The following is a 19,126-nucleotide window of genomic DNA, read 5'->3' on the forward strand; positions in this document are numbered from 1 at the left end:
TCTACCTGTGATGCATGTGGCTAGAGTCAGCGTAAAGTCCTGACTGAATGAACATCATTATAACCTATTTATGTCACGTTAACGAAGAACAGCTGAAGAGTTCAAGGGTTTATCAACTGCAGTAGCAATTTGACTCCAACTCATTTTCTTGTCATTTCTATATTCTTTGGACGAAATGTTGAATAAATATTAATGTTGTTTCCACATATCATCTCCAATGTCCGCTGGACTTCGGGTTGCTCCATGTCAGCTGTTTGGGATTCCCCTCCGTAATTTCCTCTCAGAAAGCGCGGAGGAGAATCCGCGCTTTCTGATTGGCTGCCTGTCACATTCAGCGTTAAGCTCCCAGTCGGGGAAAACCCCTGATTTAGATCGGAGCGGCCACGACGATCTACCGTAACACACCACACACTGCAGGATGATCGGTTACGAAATCACTAGCGAGAATGTTAGATCGGCCAACGATTTAAGATTATGTTAAGGCACAGGTGTCAAACTCAAGGCCCTGGGGCCAAATCTGGCCCGCCGTAGCTTTTTATGTGGCCCTCTGGACTCCAAATTACATCAATAAGTCCTTCCAGTTTTTCACAAATCTGCAAAAAGCACACAAATCACATTTTTTCCTGATTTTACTGCTAATTTTCTCAAAATTGGTCAAAAACATTGAATCCGTAACTGATACGGCGAGTGATAGTCACATTTGACATCATACATTAGCGTAGATATTGTAAAAAAAAAATAACGATTACAAATATTTCTTAATATTCACCACAAAATCTGTCATTTTGATTGCAAAAATAAACACTACAATAATCACAAATCCCAGAGGAACAACTATTTATTGATATTTTAACAGTTTTATTGGTTTTATCAAAAGATTCTGGTGCAACCGGCCCTTTAAGAACATTCAGATTTTTGATTCGGCCCAAAATAAAAATTAGTTTGACACCACTGTGTTAAGGGGAAAATAGGGGCAAAACATCGTGTAGTGTGAACTACTGCATTAGGTTGTCGGATGTGCCCATCTTCTCTATTTAAATGTAGTGTTTACTGAAGGGCAATTTAGTATGCAGACTTCATAATCTGCACTATTTTGGTTGAATGCAGTATTTATTTCCACTTTGGCTTTATGTTTAGTTTTTATTTAAGTACGTTTTTTGTTAATGGAGACTGAGAATCCATTTTATTTTTGTTTATGGTTGTTTTGTTTATTTAGTTTATCAGTTCCAGTGTTGTGTTCTTTTGAAAATAAAGTGTATCTATCTATGGCAGGAAATCGCAGGCATTATTAGTAAATAAAAATATGACTGTATTTTATGATATTTGGATTCAGCTGCACTGTTTTTAAATTGGTTTTGAAGATGAATCTGTCTTTACTGACTTGACTTAAATACAATTCTACTGAACATTTGTTTCTTTTTAAGTACCTGGAGATTACATTTGTTTTGTATTGCCCACTCTATAAATGAAGTGAATATTAAAAAAAAATACACTAGATACATTAACCAAAATCATTTCTTATATTTAAATATGTCCAGGCCGTTCTTTGAGTAAATTAAAAGCAGATTTAGCATTGGTCAAATTGGATGACTAAATACACAACACAGTATTTGTCTTTTGTGCTTTCTTTTATAAGTGGTGTCCTTTTCTTTTTTTTTACAAAATGTCTCTGCTCTTTTAATATAGCGTAAAAACAATGATACGGTGTTTAAATAATTACAAATATTTATCTTCATTTGAGCGTGAATTAATCAAAGAATAAAAATGTAATCAGAAAATAAAACTCAATTGGACTTTGTATTATTGTATCATAATAAGCAGAATTAAACAAATTACCCAGTGTGGGAATTCTAATATTTTCAAGATTATTAAAATTAGACCATGTATTTATTTAAACCATCATTATTTTGACATTTCCAATGGTTTCAGATGTAATTACAGTTATTTATTTGAAATATATCATTACATAACCACAACATGGGCAGCAGGAGCTACAACAATGCAATTAAAATGTTATTATGCACCACTGGTTATTCATATCTGTTTTAAAAAAGTTTCACCTGTTCTACATAACATCAGTAAAAATATAAAAAACTATTATTTATGTTTATATAAATATCCATCCATCTTCTGTGGTGCATATCTCCAGAATTAATTGGATCAGAGGGGGATACACCCCAGGCTGGTCGACATTCCATCACAGATGTTTTAGAAATATAAGAGAAATAAATAATGCAAGAATTATACAATTTGACTTGGGAAACAATGCCTTAATAAAGATTATATTTTGAGTTATAAAAAATGTCAAAAGTGCAGAATTTTTATCATCTCACGTAAGAAAAAATGGAGGGGCAGATAAATCGGCTTTTATAGTCACATAAACTTGGTTTATACAGTAATGTGTAAGAAACATGTTTTGAATGTATGGGATGAAATATGATTCTTTTTGGGAGGAGAAAATATAATATCTGCCAGATCAAATTGCTGATTTTTACTGCTGTGCAGGAGAATGATGAAAGATAATTACCTCACTCAAGTAAAAAAACAACAACATAGAAATGTATAACAAATATAAAAGTTTTATTAGTGCCCATCATAAAAAGGAGTAATTAAGCTGATTTTATTGATGAGATCAGTTTTGGGGGTTTTTTGTATCACAGGAATAGAGATGTGCCCAACAGCGCCCCTATCGATTTGAACTTACAATTACATCAATTAGATAAAGTAAAAATATGCGACGAAGGGGACTGATAAGTTATTACACGAATTACCCAGATACGACAAAAGCAAACGCCGCTAGAAAAAAAAAAATCTAAGTCGCTGTTTGTCTGAAATGAAAGATAAAAATTAAAGAAGCAGAAGAGGCGCACAAGCGAGTACGCAGGTATGCCAAACATCACTCGGGCTGTAAATACGCGACATACCTGAAGCAAAACACATGCTAATGGTGACCTCACCTCTCAGCCTTGTTCCTTTGGACAGGTGTGAAGTCATTTAGGAGTCAGGCAGAGACGCTGGCAGGACCGAAAGAGCACGCCGCTGCCGCCGCTCGAACATCCTCCCTGTCACTCTCCTCCGCCGTCAGTCATCCAGGAGCTGGTAAGTGTGTGTGTTAGAGAGAGAGGGTGTGTGTGTGTTAGGGAATGAGGGTGGGTATGGGGGGAACAGAGAGAGATAACTCCTTACAGTTTTGGTTTCTATTTTACGTCGCTTCGTTACATTTCTCACATGAATTTTAACATTTGGACAACCATTTCTCGAAACAATTGGTTCAAACTGCTAATAGATAACCTGCAAAAGCTTGTCACTTGCTCAAAATGAATAGTTTATTCCTCGCAAGCAAGTATTCATGTCAGGGGCTGTAACTAAAATGAAAAGTCCTGATACCATTTTTATGAATAAGATAGTCTAAATGGCTTTGTCAAGCTTTTAGAATAAGATTTCAAATTCACTGAAAGGGTTTTCCTAAGCAAGAAAGTCATATCTCGGTGACGATACCTGACCATTCAGTTAAGTTACACATTACTGTATTTAGTGAGGTAAAAGAACATGTTATGTTTCACATTTTTACTAGTGACTGCTGGTACACGTAGTTGTCCCTGTGAATAGATTCTCTCAACTGGTTTCTCTCCAGATGTACCATGGGCCTTTGACTGCTTTCCAAATTAACACTCTATTTGAGGGCCCCTGAAACCCTAACTGAACATCTGTAATAAAGCTACACACAGGTGGACTGAATGGTAATCAGGCCACTCCAGAGTACCATTGGTTGTAGTGGGTTATCAGTAAGGGGCGTCAGTGTAAAAGGGGTGTACAGATGCATGCTGCACTTTTCAAAAATCGTTGGAAAACCATATGTCACTTTTATTTCACTTCCCAATTATTCTTTAAAGGTGGGGTCTGTCTATTACAGAAAATACCACCAACACACATGGGAGTTTGGATGTAATGTGACAAAATTTGGCAAACTTCTAGAGGGTGTGAATACTTTTTGAAATTCTGTAGTCGTGCATTCCTTGCAAAATCGTCCAACAAAATGTAGCTTCAGAAAATAGATTTTTTTTTTAAAATGAGGGACATATCTATTTAAAATGTAATTATTTCTCATATACAGAAACGTGCAAATTTACTGATCGTCTTCCTTAGACGAGCAGTTGAAAAATACAACTAGGTTTTGATTATTCTGATCAAAACATAATACTCTAGGTTGATTGACTGCAGATGTTAAATAGTTTCTTACCATGTGTCCTGTCGGAGGCCGGCGTTCCCATGGAGAGGAAGTCTGGGCCTGGTGGCTCATGTGAGGTTCCAGCAGCGGTCCTCATCTCTGACCAATCCCTGTCCGAGTGTTTACCCATGACTAACGGTCTCTGGAAAATATAATAAAAAGATAATAATGATTATTGAGTAGATGGACTGTGTGGGTATGGCAGTACACTGAAAAAAGAAAACAGGTGATCCAACTTTAAAAAAACTGTTGTTACAAGTAATCAAATTAAGCTCGTCCATGTAAATGTATTAAGTTTATTAAGTTGCCATGTAAATAAATTAAGTCTGACAAACTTAATTCGATTACATGTAACAAATCAACACAAGTTTTTTTTTCAAGTTGGATCTCCATTCTCTTTTTTTTCAGTGACCACAGAAAAAAAATGTTTCTTTGAACAAACCTTTTAAAAATAACTTTAATTTGTTACATCTAATTTTATTGGTCAAGATGTAATTCTTATTTGAATAATTCTGAAATCACAATAATAACTTGATCAAAATTAATCAAATTAGCTGTAACAAATTAGAGTATCTTTTAAAAAGTTGGTTCAATTAAATAATTTTTTTCAATGTATAGTCAATAGATGGATGGATGACTTATTTGATTTGAAAATTCATGTGCAAATGTCCTTTGAATTAAACTGTGGCTTTGAGGTGCAAAAACCTCTGAATTAAGTAGGGGAATGCAGTATTTATTATCTAAAAATATTTCTTCTGAGTACATAAATATTAAATACAACATATCTTGCTGTGGAACAATGAAATCCACTTCACTTTCACCTGAAACATTTACGCAGCCCAGGCTTTCAGAAGGCAGTAAAGAAGTCGGCCTGTTGTCATCCAGATTTAGAAATTATTGGGTTTCAGATGCTAAATCCAAACAAAACATGCCATATTATGGAAACACATTCACATTATTGTGGCTGCGTTCTCAGGCGTCAGTATGTACGCCTGAGAACGCCATAAACAATATGCGTCGACAGCTTCCCGTACCAACAGGCTGGTGTTGTTTTGCCTTGGCTCCCCCAGAGACAATGAGGAGAGAGGAAGGGAGACAAAGAGAGAATACTGACGAAGATGAACTTGACCTTTACGATGTCTTGGTGAGGAGGGGTTGGGGCCATGTTGCTACCTATGAATCTATAATGAACCTGCGCTGTATATGTGTGTGGGTGTGTGTGGGTAAGAGAGAGCATTGTAGAAGTCAGACTTAAAGAAAGGTCATCACACAAGGGTACACAGTACAATAATCTATCTATCTATCTATCTATCTATCTATCTATCTATCTATCTATCTATCTATCTATCTATCTATCTATCTATCTATCTATCTATCTATCTATCTATCTATCTATCTATCTATCTATCTATCTATCTATCTATCTATCTATCTATCTATCTATCTAATTTGTGTCACTTCTGTTTGATGTCTGTTTGTTCCATGACTGCTTTTATTTGTTTTTTATTTATGTTTGTTTTTATGGGTTTTTTTTTTTACATATTTGCTAAAATTATCATTATGTTGTGACAATATAAGATGGATAATCTGTGAAAAATTTTAGCTCCTCTGCCTTCTCCCAATGTCCCCAGTACTAAGTGCAGAAATACACCGCTCAGTTGGAAACAACCAATCAGAGCCAGGAGGAGGGTCTTGGCGTTGTTAATCAGACCCGTGCTCACCTCCTCCCGTTTGCTCTGTGCTAAGCTACAGCTGGTTCATCACAACAGAGCCTGCCAAGAATGCTAAGGCTATTTAGCAATGACAGCAGATAAATGGTTTTTTTGGACCGATAAGTTGTTTTTCCACCATTACCCCTCTGAGCAGTGTACAGGAGTTTTATTGACAGCGCTAAGACCCTCCTCCTGGCTCTGATTGGTTGTTTTTGACCAGGAGCGGTGCAGTTATGCAGACCACAATAGCAGCACTGGGAGGTGGAGGAGCTTGTTCTTTTCACAGATTATCTGTCTCATGTTGCACTGCAGTACAGTGATTGTTTTAACAATTTTGGAAATTTGATTATTTATTTATTTTTTTTTTTTACAAAAGCTACATATTGCAGCTTTAAGCAGCCTTTGAGCTTCTTGAATTATGCTCAAATAAATATTTCCATTTTATGATTCCCCGTTAACACATCTGCGTGAAAACCTTATTTGCTAGTCAGTTACCTCAATGTAGACTTTTTACACAGTTTTACGCAATCAGCTTTGCAAAACAGATGCTAAAAACCACATTATTTAACTATAACTAGGGGTTTCTAAAAAGTTAATTGATGTTTGTATTACAAAAAGTGTATTGTGGGTAATATTTGGGACTTTTAGGTGCACTGTTAGCAGCTTTCCCTACTAGCAATTTTTCACCAAACCTATTACTGATTGTTATTATGTAAATTGTTCAAATGTGTCAGGATCTGTAGAGAAATTTCATAAAAATAAATAAACTTCCAAAAATAGAAATCTGTTGAACAGAGTGTGGTTACAGGACATGAAAACAAGATGTGATACTGGACTTGAAACAAACAGAATCCAACCGGGTGTGATTGACACTGACGGGGGGTAAATAATGGGAACAACATGCGAGACTAGACGATAATCAAACTAGACACAGGTGGATCAAATGAAGCAAACAAACAGGCACATAGCACAGAATGACATGGCAGGAAACTCTATAAACAAAGCACAGACAAAACTTGAAAAATCATTATCCAGCTATAATATGAGCTGCTGTCATTGAAAAGGTGTTCATGAGCTGCTTACCTTGGTATCAAGCTATACCAAGACATAATGCAGAAATTTCCTGACATACAGCTTAGATGGTTTAATAAGATGCCAGAGAAAGTTACTGAAATATCCTTCAGTTTTTATAGTAGCTTCACTTGAGTTTACAGTCGCTCAGCTGTCTGATAAAAGGATTACCACCCATTTACCTTGCTCACAAGAAATGCAAATTCTGTTTTTTGAAATGGTATGGAAACTAAGAGTGCCACCAATCCCCTATTTTTGATCACTTTTAATAGATATTGACCATTGCGGAACTAGAACACTTTGTAAAAGAGTTGCACTTAAAGATTATTTGAGCCCATTGTCCAAAGATGTGTCCCTTTATCAAGCTCACATATTTATGCTTGCCCTTTTTTTTCGCTTTTAGCTTATTCGTTTTGTTGAGAAAATATTCATAGAACTCTGACAGGTGCAATGTTGAAGAGATAATTAGCTTTACCCCCTTTACCTGTTATTACTCATAATGTCTTATTGGTTATATGCTACAGGTGTCATCGTTGAAGTGTTGAAAATAGAGAATTAAAAGCAATATGAAAACCATTTTTAATTAACAGGTTATTTATTGGGGTTTTGCCTCTTTCTGCCAAATTATACAAGAAAAAAGCACATTCTCAAAGAATAAACTTTAAATTCTAATGAACATTTAATGCTGCAACTGGAAGAAATTTTAAATATGTAAAATAAACACAATGAATTATGCCTCCATGAAAAAAAACCTTCCCTTCACAAAAAATAACTAGTTTAGACCAAAGCACCAGACTGAAGACTTTTGTTATCCAGTTTTTGGCAGAGAGAGAGAGTGTCATGAAATGTGGTTAGAGGTGGTGAGGAAGACACTGTTGCCCGAGGTTGAAATGAGAAAAATGATAATTTAATTTAAAAAAAAAGCACAATAATCCAGGCAGCACAGATGAGTGGTAGCAACTGACAACTGGAAAAAGCATCTGACAGCAGCAGCAGACACAACAAGACAAGACATAGCAGAGACAAGGACCTGACAAGGAACAAGTAACACAGGTGGGATTAAATACATAGGGAGACAATCAGGGGAAATAAGGAACAGGAGTAACCAATCAAGGGGTGGACAGGACAACACAGAGACTCAATTGAAATCAAGATAAACACAGAAAAAAACAATTCCTCACAGAGAGAGAAAGAGAAACGAGAAAAATTATAAATCATGCAAATGAAAATTATTTAGTTTGTTTTCATTTATCATACGAGTAATTGATTTATTGCTTAATGCGACAGGTCAAGTGGCATATCATATATGGTATTGCAGAACTAATAAACAAGCAGTAATGGTGCTTTGTTGAGTGGTGACGGTGCAACCAGAGCGCTGAACGACTGATTGATGAGTCCGCTTCCAGTTACTCTTTGAGCTGCTGCTTATGTGTGTGTATATATATATATACACACACATATATATATGTGTGTGTGTATATATATACACACCAATTACATAATTAAATTTTAAACCGAGACAGCCACCTTAAAATAAAGAATAATATATAATATTCCGTTTTTTCTTCTTTTTTTGTCAGTCTGCTGGTTTAGCTCAGGAGTCTCTTTGTTCCAGCTGCCACAGCAAATTTGGGCGTTTGTACGGAGGCCTGTCAGAAACAGGCTTATCTCTTTTGGGGCCTCTCGACACAAAGACCCATTTAGATGCTCAGGGAGAATGAAATCTTCATTATATACCTACTGAAATGGAAGCTGATTCCTGCTATTTAATAGCCATTAATTGGACACGTGTTTATTATTTGGTTAGGTGTCCACTGTACACCTAAAACAGGTGTGCAGTGGACCTTATGTGTGAAGCAGGTCAGTGTAGGATTGTATTGATATTTTCGCTTGCTTCGTCTCAATCCTTTGATATAAAGACATAACCTGACACTTCTGTTTCTTTTAGTTTATCTTTCCTCAGAAATGATCTTGTCTTAATTTCTTTTCCCTAAATACTCTAATTAATTTGTAAAAGTGGACTGGAATTAAACTTTCCATCCATCCATTTATTCTCCCGTCCATCTACCCATCTGCTCGTCTTTCCTCTCCGTGCCTGTAGTTAGACTGTCAGCATATCCGCCATGGCGTCCTGCTGATGTGTATTGTGATTGGGCTGAATACTCCAGCTAACCAAGATGGCCCGCACCAATACTGGATTAGCCACAGTGGATTAGCTGGGTGCCCTCCTGCTGCTTATTCAAATATTGTTTCACGTATTGTCATCATCGGGGCAAAGCTCTGGCCCAAGAGTCCGCTAGCTACCCAATATTCTCAAAGAAAAATCTTCCATGCTTTCCATTTCGTCACAAAAGCGTCTGGTTTCATCTTTTGGTAAATCTCGCTCCGGGGCCGCGGAGCTATTGCTGGAATCGTAGAAGAGTTTCGGAGACGGTAACTCTAGCCTCGGTCGGCGCAGGGGGAAAAAAAAAACAAGACGAGGAGAAAGCGATGGAAGGCAAACCCAAACCGAGGCCAAAAAACAGGCTTGAAAGCGTGCCTTGATCTTTGATACATAGTGTTATTCCTTTTTTTTTCTTCCCACTCTCTCTCCCTTTCTTCCTTTCACCCTCGCACATACACTTGGGAGTCAAGGCAATTGATGTGCTGCCTTTGATGGGAAGGAGAGGCCTATATTAACAGCAAAAAAAAAAACACCATGATGAAAGGCCTGAAAAAAAAAAGGGATAATAGGTAGAAAATGTGATATCAAAAAGAATGGCAACTCATGATAAATGCATGGGCCCAGAGTGAAGACTATCAGACATTAGGGCGTTGCGGGTTGAAGCGGAGGAAAAGGCTAAGGTAGACGGAGAGCTTACCTTGCTAGCCTGGCGGCGGGGATGGCTGATGTTGGCGTGCCGGTTCCCAGCGTCTAACGCCGGCGGTCATCCGGTTTGGACAAAAAAAGGGAAAAAGCTTGCCACGTTCCTTCGGTTCTTCCCGATGGCTGGGAAGAGTGGACGCCAGTGGACGCCCCGCTGCAGAACAAGTAGTCGCCATCTTTGTCCCGTTGTTGTGTTGGTTATCCTCTGTTGTGTCCTCATCCCTCCTTTCCTTCTTTGATCTCGCCTCCCTCCTTTGCTTTCTGCCGCGTGACATCATCACGCAGCGGTATTGACGAACATCAAAGAACATCTGCCCAGCACCGCCAAGCTTGTTGGCCCTGCACGTTTGAAAGAGGTGCAAATATGGAGCGGAAAGAGCGCCGTAAGTCCCCACCCCACGACTCGCATCCGCCGCTTGCCTCTGCACGAAGATGGATGGTTTATTTGGCCAATACAAAACCCTCCACACACACCCACACCAGCAGCCATCTCAGAGACGGGTGTATCCCCGAGGCCCCCCTGCTGTGCCAGCAGCGTTTGATGACGTGTTCAAACAGCTTTATTCATTTGCTAAGCTCCGTGCTTTTCTTCCAAATTTAATTCATCCTCCTTATCCATCTCCTCAAGCTGTTGCGGCATAGAAAATTGTATTCCAGGACAACTTTGTCGCTGAAAGACAATACGGCCCTGCCTCGAAAACCCCTCCTCAGTGACACTTTTGACTCTCATCCCCTGCTTTCTCATGCAGCCGGTCAGCACCATTTCCAATCCTGTTAGAGCTGTGTGTCCTCTGAAGGAACCCCTCTGTCTGTCTGACGTCTGCCTGAAAAGCCCATATACATGTTTCACTGTCACACTGTCAGACCTGGGAGGCAGCTGCTATCCAATCCAATAAGATCTTCTTCCAAAAACACACAATTACCTAAAGAAGGAGAAGCTTTTGTCCAGCTTTGAATATACCAGCAACTTCTGCAAGTCTGTTACATGCAGAGAACTGGATTTACATAACGGTTACTGTACTGATTTAAAAAGCTGGACACGACCCCTAAGTGAACTGAGGGAAAGAAAGTCTTAAAAGGTTTCCTAGTTTTCACAATTGCTTTGGCGCATTTCTCTGATCAAAATGAACATTTTCATAACTTTTAGTTCAACCTGCTCAACATTTAGTCATTTGTGCACATTGGAGTTTCTCCTTCCTTCTGACAAAAGGGTAATCCTTTATGGACATGCATCAGTTGCTTTCATACTATTCTCTGCTGCTTTATCACATTATCATATGTCATACCCGTCAATATGAACTATACCTATAAATGCTGAATACTCAATTACTACAAAAATAAAAGTCCCTATTGCTTGAGACATTCCACACAAACATTTTGAACAAGTTGTCAAAATCTGTAATTTTGATGTATTTCTTCATAATTCCTGAAGAAGTTGACATTAGGTAAACTGATGAGAGTGGTGGTGCCTGTCACCAATAACTGACCTTTTTTTAATTGGAAAACACCTACAGAGTAAACTAATGAAAACATGACAAAGCGATTTAACGCAGAAAAACCCCTCCATAGAACCGCTCACCCACTCTCTCTGCCAATCTGAACCTCAGTGGAAACATTTTCTTCTTATGGAAATCTACACCTAATTCTCCAACAGTAAAATTAATCTGGTGTCTGCCTCAGGGAATTATCCATAAATATTTGTTTTTTGAGTTTTATCTGCTTATGCTTGTAATTTCATCAATATTTATTGAGATTTTTTTTTTTTGCATTACATAAGTGATATAATAACCAGCCAATAAATTGTTGTGAAATTATTGGTTCAACTCCTCTATTACATTATTGGCAAGTAATTACATGACTGGCTTTATTGCATTTACAATAGCCAAAACTATTGAAGTATTACATTACTGGTTGCTGAGGATCGTTTTCCCCCACCAAATAAATGTACTAAAAAAGTCTTTAAAAATATTTTTCAATGTGAGACAACAATAACAAAACTACAACAATAAAGACACGTTTTTATGGTTTTAACACAGCTTGTGAAATACTGACAAGGGCCAGTTTTAATGATCAATAAGAATGCTGAAACTTTGGGGTGAAAAACTGGGGATGATTAAAAACCTTTAAAGTCAGTGACATAGCCAAAAACTGCAGAGCTGGTAGAATGGCAAAAAATTGTACTGAAGTAAGAGTAGCACTACTACAACATATTTTCACTCAACTAAAAGTAAAAAGTAGCCATCCAAAAACATCACCCAAGAGTGAAAAAAAGTATTTGATAACAAGGCTATTCAAGTACTGAGTACCTGATGAAATAATCTGTTTATATTTTTAAATTACATCATTGGAACAAAATATAAAGTTATGTGGAAATGTTGGTATTTTAAAGGCCAAAATGAAAATAAGTCATATAAATTACACAATTACAAAGGAACAAAATCAGGCAAAGAAGACATTTTATAAATCAGTGTCTTTCAACATAAAATTGATGAAACTTTAACAAAAACAGCAGGTGTGTGTCTGCGCCTGATGAATTTCTGCTTAAAACAAGCTTCAGTGAAGTTACAGTGGGTAGAGGATACAAATATTTTACTCTAGTTAGAGTAGTGATACCTCATTCTAAAGTTACTCATGTAAAAGTAAAATTTATTTGATTTTTTCCAAAACGTTACTCAAGTAAACAGAACTGAGTAAATGCACCTAGTATGTACTCAACTCTGGTATTGCATTGTATTATGAAGTAACACTGACACGTTTCTGTTTTTGATGGGAATGTTGTGAATGTCATCAGTAAAATACAATCTTGATTTGCTTATTGTGAATCGTTCAACGTAGTATTATGGACACTGTAGATAGATAAAAAAGAGGAGTAAATTTCAGAGATTTCTGAGCTCTAAAGTTGAAAATTAGCTAGAAAACATCAGAAATGAGACATTGATTTCAGAAATATTCTTGAAAAAACATGAAAATTTCTGTGTTTCAAAAGTTGAAAATGCTTGACTTTTGAAACTCGGAAAATTTCAAAAATTGAAAATGTTTGACTTCTCAAATTCAGAAATGTCCTTGTTTTTTCTAGAAAATTTCTCAGATTAATCTAAAATCTCTGATGTTTCTTAGCAGAGAAATACTCATCCTTTTTGTTCCTTCCATCTCAGTGGTGATTCGTTGTGGAATCACCACTTAAAGAAGAGGAGAGTGTAAATGAAAGTTGAAATGTGGAGTCGTGGAGTTGATGTCCAGGCTGTGCCTCCTGCTTCCAGCCTGCTCTCCTCCTGTTTTCCTCTGCCGTCTATTCATGTTGTCACTTTGTCTGCTGCCCTGCTGACACTCTGCCCCCATGTGGCCTCCCCTGTCTAACTAATTGTCAAGGTTCTTGTTACTATTATCCTTAAATGTGTCTCCCAACAGCAAGGAAAAAAAACCTCCCAGTTATACAAAAAAAAACTTCACCTAGAAATATCACTCTGAGCTGGAACAACTAAGCATATCCAAGTGGTTATTTACTCTCATTAGCAGAACAAATGGTTTTATTTGGCTGTTCTAATTGAATCTTTAATTTTTCTTTTTCTGCATGCTAATCTCATTAGCAGTCATTTACATTCAAACAGCAGTTCCACCTCAGGTAGGAAGGAAACCAATTTCTCTACATTATTGGTTCCTCAGAAAAAGAAAAAAAACTCCACTTAGTTTCCACACAAATTACTTTCTGTAATCCCAATCAACCAAATCCGTCAACTGATTGCCTTTTTTTTTTTTGCCTTCTGGGAAGAGAAATAAAAGTGTTACGAGTGGGTGGGAGCACGCCTTCCCTACCTGTGGGATTGCTGTGGGGGGGAAAAAGCTAATAACAGCAAGCTGACAGGCTGCTGAGGGTTGATAAGCATTTTTCATTGTTGAGCTCATTTCACATGACTGCCTGACAAACACGCTCTTATACAATCTCTCATAGTGACAAAAGTCCTCCAAAATCCATCCATCCATCCTTCCATTGTCTGTGTCCACTTATTCCTCCAAAAATATTTTCCATAACAACAAATAATATATAAATTACTGATCTGTGCATCCTTTTTTTTTCTTTTCCAAAGACAGGCATGTAGAAAATTTAAGATGGCTACATTGCGGTAAACAATAATATAAAAAGTCCTGATGGTACAATAGCAGTGGAGTCAGACAGCATTTTTGGCAGGATGACAATGCTTTTTATCACTGCAGACAGACACATGGGTCGAACTATGTGGTCATTTTAGAGGAAGTAATTTATTATCTGGCAAATAACTCGCTCAGTGGCTTTCGGTCAGCATGAATCTGCTTGGAACGTCTTAGCAAGTTTCCAAGTAATGCAAGAAACAAAATGCAATGGCCAACATGTCGCCACTGCCGAGTTTTACTAATGAATTCACTGTTTGCTGCAATGCACAAAGTAGCCTCTTGTGACTTGTGCAGCCATAGCATACAACAATAATCATGAAAAAAAATGACACTGGGTGATGCAAGAAATAAAAAACAGATGTGGTGAATAAATTCAGGAATGAAAGACTAACTCAGTTTTCAGTAGCAACATATAATGGAAGATATATTCATAAGGTATAAGAAAAGGTATTAAAAATAATAATAAAAAGGTTAAACTAATCTAAGTCTATGCACACAAATCAGGCACGACAATATAGCTAGAAAACACAATTCTAATAAATAAATGAATTGCAGGTGTTCTGAGTTTATTACAAAAATATTCTGGGTTTTCACAGATTGACAGGGAGCCGGCCCAAGACATATACGAGTTAAGCAGCTGCTTTGAGCCCTCATACCACCAGGGGGTACCCAAGAGCACCAAGTATGCATTTATATATATTTTATGAAAACATGTATAGAGCCGGTTTTTTATATGGGCTGTATGGGTAGTTGCCCAGGGTGGCATCAGAAATGGTAGTGAAGTAAGTTTTCCTTAGTTGCTAGAACATTTTTTTAATCTGATAATTGATTTCATTTTAATTGGTTGGAGTGCAGCAGAAGGAGGGGCTTCCCCAGAGCACCATTCCTGCAAGAACCACAACTGTGTGCATATTTATTTTCCAAGCTCACAAAGTTAGGCATAGTAATTAATCATGATTAATCACAGTGCTACATTGATTTTTTTTTTTTTAATCAATTGACAGCACTAATTTTTACTTTGTTTTTTTTTTGTAGGTTCAAGCTTGTTACATCTCTTTATGAATGGCTAAAATAAAATATATAGCGTGTATCAGCAAATTATAGCTGCAACAACAGGCACGTGCAGAGGGGGGAGCTGGGGTTGCTTGAGCACCTGCCCTTTTTGCTCCTTGCCCCCAAGTGCCCTTTTGGTCAATGTTTATTTTTTTGTATTTTGTTTTTGTATTATTATTTTCTAAGCCCTCTTGTGACACATAACATGTACTAAAATTATTATTATTATTATTATTATTATTATTATTATTATTATTATTATTATTATTTATTTTAATTTTATTTTTTTTTTTTTTTTGTATAACGTAATAAGCCGGTCACCTTGTTACCTTTGACCTTTTGCCCGTGACGCATGACGCAGTTGCCTCTCGCGCAGTGCGATAAGGCGGCTAACTGGAGCTCAACATAGCGAACGTTCCAGATTACAGAACAGGTTTTGGTGAATTATAAAAAACCGTTTTTGGTGAATAAAGTGCAGTAGACTTGCTGCTTGTCAGATGACGAAAAACGTTGAACGTATCGTTTCTGCTTCAGCTCGGAGTCGCGGTTTAAGCAGAGAGGTAATGAAATACAACAGACACTGACAGGCCTCTGCGTCTGCCTTTCTCTGAAGAACTACTGAGCGGGAGGAGACAGCCAGGTGAGGAGAAACTGTTCTTATCTATCGATTCACTATTTTTATCATACAGACATTAGGCTGTTGTTGTGCTACAAGCTAGCTGCTAGCTAACGACTTTGCTAGCAAAGCTAGATAACTAAAAAGCTTCTCCCCTGTACCGTTAATGATATCAGTCATTCTTTAGTATTTATTATGCAATAAGGGCACATCGCCCGTCCAAAACCGATCATCTCCGTAATGGATATGTGTCCGATCTTCTAATTTCCTTTGCTGCATAATGTACATTTAATTTATTCTAGCGTTAGGTAAATGTATCTTGAAGGAAAATAGCACTTAAATAAAAGTCCAACAAGGATATTAATTTAGAATCAAAAATAACTCACCCTGAATTACCATGATAGATATAATGAATGTAATAAAAGTGACATTAATGAAGGGGAAAGAACTCAATCCAGACTTTAAGTAAGTTTAGGGTCTGGTTCACAGAGTATGAAGTTAAATTAAATTGTAATCAAAACTTTTGGAATTGTAATGATTTCTTTTTTAAAAAAACAAATCGTTTTGTTTAAAAAACTTTTTAATTAAATAACTAATTTTTGTCTTGTGAACATAAAAAGTTATATGACAAACATAAACTTATATTTGCACACATCAGAAATCTTTTGTTGTGATTTTGGGCCCTGCCCACGAAGTCTTGTGAGAATCACAAGCAAAACTTTGAGTCAAACAAAAACTGACATGAAAAAAAGATTTCTGACATGCACAAATAAGTTTGTTTTGCAAAAAAAATTCACTTCATGAGACAAATGTGTGATTTAAATGTTTAAAAAAGTGTTTTAAGCAAAACTCAGTAGGCTTTTCTCATGGTGACATGCATTAACAATAAAATTTTTACTTTTTTTTTTTTTTTTTCCTGCAGTTCCACCTTAAAGTTTGATGCAGCTCTGCTTTTCTGAATGGACCATCTTCATCTCCACTGCAAGTGCAGCAAACAGGCAGCTCTTTTTATAGATTACAGTCACTAAAAGGTTGCATTGTGCCCTTGTTTATATTTTTAATAGTGTAATTCTGTAAAGACAAAATATGTCTGGTTGTCCAGCTCTGATTTACATATCTTGCTAAATTGCGGGTTTGGATATTGCAATACTTTCCTATAACAAAATGCAGAAAGAGATTACTAATAAAATATCTACATATGCATAGTGTTATGCTCTATATGGAGATGTTCGTAAGCTTTGATTGTACATGTCACAATTTTGTAATTTATCATTGTTTATTAAACTTTGAAAGCTGAGAGGCTTTAATATTCTGTCCTATAATACGGTTGGATGGGCCCTTTTTTTTTTTGAGCACCTGCCCCTTTAGTGGTCTCTGCACTGGCCTGAGACTCATGGTCCACAAAGACATAAAACACAATAACACACATAAAAAATTAAGACCAAATCTTAGGTTGTCATGCTGCTCTAAATTGGCATTGCTGGAGGATATTTGACATCTATTTTATCACTATTGTTTTTTTTAATGTTCCAAATATTTGACCAGTCGTGATTTTTGTCATATCTATCTATCCTCAGCATAGTTCTATTGTGCATATTTTGGATGTATAAGCTGAGCACAGGGCGGCCGGGGCTGTACGCACTGTGTGGACCTTGAGATTTTCCTAAAATAGAAAAGTATAATTTTGAAATTTTTTTAATTATCTAATCCTCTTTACTATTAACTTTTAGGAGAAAAAAAGATCTATTGTGTCAAAACATCTTGTACGTAGCGAGTCTGTGTGAGTCCGTGGAGGTGGGAACAAAGCCTAAATCTTATTGGTGAGTTTACTTTAGTAAATTTGGCTGTTTGGCGCTTATACTGTTAGTTAAAAATGAATGAGTGGAGTCTGAATTCTCCCGTAGTTCTAAGAGCGTCGTTTGGATCCTGCCAGAGCTTTTGGTTTTGGCGGGTCGCCGGTTTATGAGCTATCTATAGGTAGATACCTAGATAGATGGATAGATACACACACACACGCACATATCTATATATATGCATACATATATTTATTTATATATATATTTCATATATATTTATTATTTTATTTATATATTTATTGTTTTATTTCTTATGTCGGATATATATATACTATTTTATTCATATATTTATTTTATTTACATATGTCGGATATATATTTTTTATTATCGGTTTCGGTACTATCTATCTATCTATCTATCTATCTATCTATCTATCTATCTATCTATCTATCTATCTATCTATCTATCCATCCATCCATCCATCGATCCGAGGGCTGAGCCCTCGATCAATCGATCGATAATTAATTAATTAATCTGTGTTATCTGTCCGAGGCTCCGCTTTCCAGTGCTAACCCCAGTGCCCCACCCCACGGGGACTTTTTTGCACCGGCGCCGCCCGCCGGACCCGCCTTCATGGCCCACTTCCACCTACTGCAGGGGTCACCAACTCCAGTCCTCGAGGGCTACCGTCCTGCAACTTTTAGATGTGTCTCTGCTCAAACACACCTGGATCAAATAAACTGCTCATTTCCAGCCTATTGCAGAGAGGAATTAAGGCTGGTGAGGAAATTCAGACATTTTGGAGCAGAGGTGATTCTAAAAGTTGCAGGATGGTAGCCCTTGAGGACTGGAGTTGGTGACCCTTGGCCTACTGGATCATTTCAATGGAGATTTCAGACTGTGGCAGGAAGCCGGAGTGCCCGGAGAGAAACCTGCAAACAGGAAACCTGTCAAACCTTTTTACATTTTGTCCCATAAATTTAAATCAGACACACCTTTGGTCCCAGTCAGATTTCTCCAGCTCAAAATGATTACTAATTAGATCTTCTAGGGTTCTTTTCTTTTTCCGATGTTAATATTTGTAGCTCCTCTCCAAAGGGCCCTTTGCCTTCTTCCAGAGGAGAGGCTGGAGAAACTAACCTCTGGTGTCTGATCATCTCTTCTCGTAAATGTAAATGAAACCGTTGTTGAGCATGTTTTCACTGCAGTCGCTGTCTGCAGTGAAGACATGCTCGTTGTCTGCCTTCACGGTTCGTTCTCCCTTCATTAAGTAACAGTAGATATTTGTCTGCTTTGGATCCCCACAGATGACGGAGGACAGGTGGTACGTCTCCGTCCCACATTCTGCAGGCACATTGATGGTCTGAGTGGCTTTTGTTTGGTATTCCCTGGTAAACCTATGCAGAAAAAACACCAGGACCTTGTTATCGGTCAGGCAGTGTTTCTTCTGCCAAGGTGACCCGCAGCCTGAACAACGGCGTTTGCACGCCAAATCCAACCAGTATTCAAGCAGTATAGATATACATTGTTGATCATGTGACTAGTGTGATGTGAAAAAAGTGTTTCCATTGAATTTTTGCTAAATAAACCAATTTTGATGCGGCCAAAAAATACTAATAAAACACACCCCATCCT

At 37.2% G+C, this 19,126-nt stretch overlaps 1 long non-coding RNA gene across 1 annotated transcript; it reads left to right on the forward strand.

Annotated features, from left to right (window-relative positions):
* The first annotated feature begins 15,352 nt into the window (after positions 1-15,352).
* LOC145547979 (uncharacterized) lies at positions 15,353-16,727 on the forward strand. Its single transcript, XR_014084251.1, has 2 exons — positions 15,353-15,719; positions 16,618-16,727. It is a non-coding gene; the product is annotated as an uncharacterized LOC145547979 (long non-coding RNA).
* The last annotated feature ends 2,399 nt before the right edge of the window (positions 16,728-19,126 follow it).

The sequence above is a fragment of the Poecilia reticulata genome, chromosome 1, assembly GCF_904066995.2.
Source record: "Poecilia reticulata chromosome 1, P_reticulata-male-v2, whole genome shotgun sequence".
Taxonomy (NCBI): Eukaryota; Metazoa; Chordata; class Actinopteri; order Cyprinodontiformes; family Poeciliidae; genus Poecilia; species Poecilia reticulata.